An 8,684-nucleotide genomic window follows, 5' to 3' on the forward strand; every position below is an offset into this window, starting at 1 on the left:
TTTTTGTGTGCCCTCCAAGAGAGGAGTCTCAGTTTCCCCCAGTCCTGTGGAGGTCCTGCAATCAAATCCTGCTGGCTTTCAAATTCTCTGTGGATTCCTCCTCCCATTGCTGGACCACCAGGTTAGGAAGCCTGACGTGGGGCTCAGAACCCTCAGGACTTCTGTGGTATAACTGTTCTCCAGCTTGTGAGTCACCTACCCAGCATTTATGGGATTTGATTGTAACACAATTGTGCCCCTCCTACCATCTCATTGTGGCTTCTCCTTTGTCTCTGGATGTGGGTTTTTTTTTTTTTTTTTTTTTTTTTGGTGAGTTGCAGTGTCTTTCTGTCGATGATTTTTCAGCAGTTAGTTGTAATTCTGGTGCTCTTGCAAGAGGGTGTGAGCACACATCCTCCTACTCCGCCATCTTGATTCTTCTCCCTGACATGACTTCTTGATCTATGAGCTACAAAATGGATGTTATGTTAGCAGGCATGAAAGCAACATGAATCTTGTTTCTTATCTCCATCAGAACTCTTGGTTGACCAGGTGCACTGTCAATGAGCAGTACTATTTTGAAAGGAATATTTTTTTTTTTCCTGAATAGTAGATCTCCACAGTGGGCTTAAAGTATTCAGTAAACCATGTTGTGAACAGATTGCTGTCATCCAGGCTTTGTTGTTACATTTACAGAGCATAGGCAGAGTAAATTTAGCATAATTCTTAAGGAACCTAGGATTTTCTGGACGGTAAAAGAGCATTGGCTTCAACTTTAAGTCATTAGCTGCATTATCCTCTAAAAAGACAGTTACCTGTTCTGTGAAACTTTGAAGCCAGGAATTGACTTGTCTTCTCTAGCTATGAAAGTCTTAGATGGCATCTTCTTCCAATATAAGGCTGCTTTGTCTACACTGAAAATCTCTCATTTAGTGGAGCTACCTTCACTAATTATCAGCTAGATCTTCTGAATAACTTGCTGTGGCTTCTACATCAGCACCACCTTTGTAGTATTAAGATGTCTTCTTTACTTAAATCTTACAAACCAACATTTGCTAGCTTCAAACTTTTCTTCTGCACCTTCCTCACCTCTCTCAGCCTTCATAGTATTAGAGTTATGGCCTTACTCTGGATTTACTTTTGGCTTAAAGAAATGTTGTGACAGGTTTGATCTTACATCCAGACCACTAAAACTTCTCCATATCAGCAATAAGGATGTTTCCCTTTCCTGTCATTCATGTGCATACACTGGAGTAGCACTTTTAATTTTATTCAATAATTTTTCTTTTGCATTCACAACTTGGCTAACTTTTAGGCACAAGAGGCCTGGCTTTTGGCCTGTCTTAACTTTCTGCATGCCTTCCTCACTAAGTTTAATCAATTCTAACTTTGTAGTAATTTTTGACCTTCTTCATCCAGTTCCCCTCACCACACTCTCTGTCTCTGGTAACCACAAGTCTAATCTCTTTTTCTATGAGTTTGCTTATATTTGTTGTTTGTTTTGAAGTATAATTGACTTACAACACCATTACTTCCTGTTACAGAGCATAGTGATTTTTTCTATACATTTTCTGAATTATCACCAAGATAAGTCCTGTTATAATATGTCACCACAAAGATCTTCTTAGTTCTTGACTATATTCCCCACTCTGCATATTTTATACCCATGACACATTTATTTTGCAATTGGAAGTTTATACCTCTTAATCTCCCTTACCTATTTCTTTCTTCTCTCCCACCCTCTGGTAGCCATATGTTTGTTCCCTGTGTCTAAAATTCTGTTTCTGTTTTGTTATGTTTCTTCATTTCTTTTGTTGTTTAGATTTCACACACATACCTTTTCTACTACTTTAGGTAAAAACCTAAGAGGGTGATTGCTGGATTGTATGGTAAGGGTACATTTAGTTTTGTAAGAAAATGCTAAAACGTTGTCCAAAGGGATGGTAGTATTTTGTAGTCCTACCATCAATGGATTGGCATTCCTATTCTTTTTCACATTGTTTTCTTATTTAGCAATATATTCTGAGAATCACTCTATATCAGCTTTTAGAGATTTTTTTCTTATTTATTTTAACAGGTTCATAATATTCTGTTGTATGTAGGTATCATAGTTTATGTTTATTTATCCAATCTACTGCTTGTGTATATTTGTGTGTTTGTGTGTGTCCTGCATGGCTACTTCACAAAGTAGGTAGGCCTAAAGCCAGGAAGTAGACAAATGAAGATATTTATCTTGATGTAGGATGAAACTGTTCATACACTCAAATGCCAGCTGAACCATGATGTCATTCTAAGGATGAGTTTGCATATTTCCACTGTGCTCTGACTCTCTACTGCATCTTCTCCTATTAGAATATCTATAAGATTTGATTGTTATTTCTTATTCCATTTTAGTCTCCATAAGCACTTTTTACTCTAAGTAACTTCTAATTTTCTATGTATGGTTGAATATTGACATTTCTGTACCTAATTCTGTTTCACTGAAATTAAGTTGTTATTTTTCTTTTTAGTTGTTGGGAGCAGAGCCTTTGATTCTTATATTGATTTAAAGGGCTTAACTGGTGACAAAACAATCTGCTGGACTGCCCTGGTTTGCACATAGTGCATTATCTCATGATTTGGGGCACTTAGCACCTAGGTCGCTTATTTTATTCCTTTAATTTTCTCAGTTTCCCTCTTTTTCCTAAGCAAATGGAAGATCATCTATAATTTTAACCAGAAAAAAATCTTTTCAATTATATTTGTGTTGCTCGTTACCTTACATGTAAATTTATCTTTTTTAAGTTAAATTTTTATTAGTTTTCTATTTTATACATATTAGCATACATATGTCAGCCTAAATTTAACTGTTAAAAGTGAATTGAAAGGTAGCTTAAATGTTTGCCTTTTTCTTTTTTCTTTTTCCAAACAGGTTTGATTTGGTTTGTTTTGTCCTAATTGTTGCTGTTGTTTCATATGTTGTGCTAAAGGAAACTATGTGCACAATAGCTACTGCTTTGAAGTTAAATAATATGGAAAACAATAAATAATGCTATTTGTATTTACAGTATATTAGGCACAGAGGGATACCAAAATATATGATATCTTCTTTCCTTCCTATCTACTTTCTTTTTGATTTTCTTTCATATATTTATTCAAGTGTTTATTCCTCAAACATATGTTATGTATAAAGTACTGTGTAAGATGCCCCAACTAGGTAATTCTTACACATATTTTGAATACTCATGTTAGATGATATTTTCAACACTGAATGAAAGAAGGTTGCAGTGTTCTGTTTCTTAAATGGATTTGAATTGACAGTATAACAAATCATATTTTAATATCTATCTCAATGCATTTACAGACTTTGAAAGTACAATGGAATTTTTATTTGATATTCTAATGTAGAAGAGTACATGAATTATTAGCCTAAATTTTTTATATACCTCTCACAAAATATGGAAATTTTACTTCAGAGGAAATTTACTATATAATGAAAATGTATTTCCTCTGATCAAGTTTAGTGAATCAAGTCCAAGGCTGCTTGCTTCAATTTTCATTTATTTTCCGTATGTTGTCATTTATAGTAGGAAAGGAAAAAACTATAAGCAAAGGACCATTAAATGAAAACCTTTCCATTGAAAATATGTGCTTGAAAAGGATTATGTGATCTACAACTTGGGATTCTGCATATTATTACGTGACTAAGCTCCAAAGTCTCAGTGAGTGACTTTTTCACTAAATGCATATAAAAATATAAAGTTATTAAAGAAAATAGAGAATACTACACTGAGCCAGAAAAATAATTCAGTGAGGCTTGAATATTCTCCTTTTGACCAGGACAGTAAGACAATTTTTGCCAAAATATAATCAGTTTTCCCACAGGGAAAATCACTTTAAATTGTCAAAGGTTTACTACCAAAAATAAATTCATTACTGCATGCATTTATTTATCAAAAGACATGCATTTAACACCCAGAACTCTGAGTTAATTGATGCAGTTGGTGTATACTAGTTTCCCCTTGGCAAAAACAAGTATGGGAAAGATTCTATCAATTACCTATACCTGCAGTATATCATCCCAGTACAGTGGCAATAAGGATGGTAGTAGAAGATTATAGTTTGCAATAGTGACAGAAAAATCATAAAAGTCCTCTAAAATTTTGTAAGACAAATGGTTAGTATAATGTAGCATGTTGGATTTTAGATATCTAACCAGATTGAATTGGGTTTAACACATTGCTCTTTAAATTAATGTGTACCCTTGGGCCATCTATATAACTTCTGCCAGTTTAAATTTCTTTGTATGTAATGTAGAAATAAACACACTTATATTCCAAGACGAATCAGACAATGGAGACTAGAAATTCTGACATTTCCTTTGATTCAGTTTTGGTGACTCTGATGTCACGTGTTCACGGTTTTCATCACTCATCTCAGCCACCTCACTTTTGCCTATTCTCATTGACATGCACCAAACCTTTCCTACTGTTATTCAAGTCCCTTTTATTTTTATAATATTTATTCACAAGCCTTCATACATATGTATGTGTGTGTGTGTGTATATATGTGTGTATATACATATATTTATGTTAAATCATCAACAATTAGGCCAAGTCAAACCAAACCACCCACATACACATGAAAATATCTCACATTCTACATGTATTTTTAATTCTTACATTATTTTTATCTATAACCTCTCTTCATTTAAAATTTAAAACTTGTAAAATGGCCATGGGTCAAGATAATTACATCAAATCTAATTACACTTGTGTACCTAATTATCCAACTGAAGACTTCAAAAATACTATTTAATCTTCAAAATTACTCCCACCCTCACCATCACCATGATGACCCACTGACACAATTTGAGCACCAACCTAAAACTCTAATCTTTTTTTCTTTTTGCACAATATTCTCAAAAGCCCTCAATTTTGAGATGTTTAATTATGCTTTTATTCAAAATATACTTTTCTATGTAGTCAGTTTGTGAATATTCTTATATAATTTTAATTTACATCAATCAAGTGCTCTATAGGTAGTCCAACACTGTAGGTATATATCTGACAATATTTCTTGCTTACCTCCAATGTGCTATGTATGGTGCACATTGGCCACATGGAAGAGGGAGGATTTTGCTGTTTCTTAAATAGACTTTTAACCATCTCTTTATTTATTCAAGTGACTTACAGACACATACACTCCCCAGAGGTTCCTGTACCACCAAATTTAATGATTTAGAAGGACTAGGTGGGATATATACTTAGTTGGTGGGCTGCAGCACCATTGCCTGCTTGGGCGTCATTCTCCTTGGTTCTGTTCTTTCCTTTACCTTTTGTTCAACCCTTCCAGGCTTCAACACTAATTTGTGGTGTCTCTTCTCCAGTTCTCCATTTCCTTGTAGATTTATGTCTTAAAAAGTAAATGCCTTACTGTTGTGTGGAGGTTTTTTAAAGAGAACAGAAGTTGGTGCAGCTGTTTAATCTATGAGCTCTATCTATATGCCCTATTTGAGTTACACTATTTTTAATAATCAATTTCATTAACCATAAAATCACAGGTCAACAGATAAAATTTTATTTCTAATTTTGATCTTTTTGGAAATTGAGATATAGTTAATTTACAATGTTATGTTAGTTTCAAGTGTACAGCAAAGTGATTCAATTATACATATATAAATAGATATTCTTTTTCAGATTTTTCATTACAGGTCATTACAAGATATTGAGTATAGTTCCCTGTACTATATAGTACATCCTTGTTGTTTACCTATTTTTGCATAGTAGTATGTATATGTTAAACCCAAACTCTTAATTTATCTCCCTCCCCACTTTGGTAATCATAAGTTTGTTTTCTATGTCTGTGAGTCCATTTCTGTTTTGTAAATAAGTCCATTTGTATCATTTGTTTTAAGTTCTATAAATAAATGATATCATATGATATTTGTATTTGTCTTCCTTACTTCATTTAATATGATAATCTCTAGGTCCACCCATGTTGCTGCTAATTGCATTATTTCATTCTATTTTTATGGCTGAGTAATATTCCACTGAATAAATATACTACATCTTCTTTATCCATTAATCAATCAGTGGATACTTAGGTTGCTACCATATCTTGGCTATTGTAAATAGTGCTGCTATGAACACTGAGGTGCATGTGTCTGTTCAAGTTACTGTTTTCTCCAGATATATGCACAGTAGTGGGCTGCAGAATGACATGGTAATTTTATTTTCAGTTTTTTAATGAAACAGCATACTGTTTTCCATAGTGGTTGCACCATTGAACATTTCCATCAATTGTGTAGAAGAGTTCCCTTTTCTCCACATCCTCTCCAGTGTTTATTATTTGTAGACATTTTGATGATGGCCATTTGGACTGGTGTGAATTACTACCTCATTGCAGTTTTGATTTGCATTTCTCTACTAATTGGTAACTTTGAGCATCTTTTCATGTGCTTGTTAGCCATCTGTATGTCTTCTTTGAAAAAATGTCTATTTATGTCTTCTTCCTAGTTTTTGATTGGGTTGATTGCTTTGTTGATATTGAGTTGTATGTGCAGTTTTTATAACCTGGAAATTAATCCATTGTCAGTAGCATTGTTTGCAGATATATTCTCCCAATCCATAGGTTGTCTTTTCACTTTGTTTATGGTTTCTTTTGATGTGCAAAGGATTTTAATTTGTTTTTTATTGTTTGTTTTTTATTGTTTGTTCTTACTTTTTATTTTATATTAAAGTAGAGTTGATTAACAATGTTGTGTTAGTTTCAGGTGTAAAGCAAAGTAATTCAGTTATAGATTTACATGTATCTATTGTTTTTCCAATTATTTTCCCATTTAGCCTGTTACAAAATATTGAGCAGAGTTCCCTGTGCTATACAGTAGGTCCTTTTTGGTTAACCATTTTAAATATAGCAGTCTATACATGTCAATTCCAAACTCCCTAACTATCCCTCTCCACCATGCTTCCCTACTGGTAACAGTAAATTTATTTTCTATGTCTGTGAGTCTGTTTCTGTCTTGTAAATAAGTTCATCAGTATCATTATTTTTAGATTTCTCATATAAGCAATATTTTTCTTTTTCTTTCCATTACTCTAGGAGATGGATCAAAAATATATTGCTGCCCTTTAATTTGTTATTATGGTGTATCACATTGATTGATTTGCATACACTGAAAAATCCTTAAAGAACAAAAACCAGATGATAATCTCAATAGATGCAGAAAAAGTTTTTGACAAAATTCAACACCCATTTATGATAAAAACTCTCCAGAAAGTGGGCATAGAGGAAACCTACCTCACCATAATAAAGCCCATATATGACAAACCCACAGCCAACATTATTCTCAATGGTGAAAAATTGAAAGCATTCTCTCTAAGATCAGGAAGAAGACAAGGGTGTGCACTCTCACCACTATTATTTAACATAGTTTTGAAAGTTCTTGCCACAGCAATCAGAGAAGAAAAAGAAATAAAAAGAATCCAAATTGGAAAAGCAGAAGTAAAACATTCACTGCTTGCAGATGACATGATACTATATATAGAAAATCCTAAAGATGCCACCAGAAAACTACTAGAGCTAATCAAAGAATTTGGTAAAGTAGCAGGATACAAAATTAATGCATAGAAATCTCTTGCATTCCTATACACTAACAATGCAAACTCTGAAAGAGAAATTAAGGAAACAATCCCTCCTACCATTGCAACAAAAAGAATAAAATACCTAGAGTTAAACTTAGCTAAGGAGGCAAAAGACATGTATGCAGAAAACTATAAGACACTGATGAAAGATATCAAAGATGACACAAACAGATGGAGAGATATACCATGTTCTTGGATAGGTAGAATCAACATTGTGAAAATGACTATACTACCCAAAGCAATTTATAGATTCATGCAATCCCTATCAAATTGCCAGTGGCATTTTTCACAGAACTAGACCAAGAAATTATACAATTGATATGGAAATACAAAAGACCCCAGATAGCCAAAGCAATCTTGAGATAGGAAAACTGAGCTGCAGAAATCAGGCTCCCTGATTTCAGGTTATACTACAAAGCTACAGTAATCAAGACAGTATGGTACTGGCACAAAAATAGAAACATAGATCAATGGGAACAAGATATAAAAGCCATATTGATACCTTATCTTTGACAAAGGAGGCAAGAATATACAATGGAGAAAAGACAGCTGCTTCAATAAGTGGTGCTGGGAAAACTGGACAGCTACATGTAAAAGAATGAAATTAGAACACTCCCTAACACCATACACAATAATAAACTCAAAGTGGATTAAAGACCTAAATGTGAGGCCAGACACTATAAAACTCTTAGTGAAAAACATAGGCAGTACACTTCATAACATAAATGACAGCAAGATCCTTTTTGACCTACCTCCTAGAGTAAGGGAAATAAAAACAAAAATAAACACATGGGACCTAATGAAACAAAAGTTTTTGCACAGCAAAAGAAACCATAAATAAGATGAAAAGACAACCCTCAGAATGGAAGAAAATATTTGCAAATGAAGCAACAGACAGAGGATTAATCTCCAAAATATACATGCAGGTCACACAGCTCAATACCAAAAAACAATCCAATCCAAAAATAGATGGAAGACCTAAATAGACATTTCTTTAAAGAAGACATACAGATGGCCAAGAGGCACATGAAAAGATGCTCAACATCACTAATTATTAGAGAAATGCAAATCAAAACCACA

Source organism: Hippopotamus amphibius, chromosome 9 (assembly GCF_030028045.1).
Source record: "Hippopotamus amphibius kiboko isolate mHipAmp2 chromosome 9, mHipAmp2.hap2, whole genome shotgun sequence".
Taxonomy (NCBI): domain Eukaryota; kingdom Metazoa; phylum Chordata; class Mammalia; order Artiodactyla; family Hippopotamidae; genus Hippopotamus; species Hippopotamus amphibius.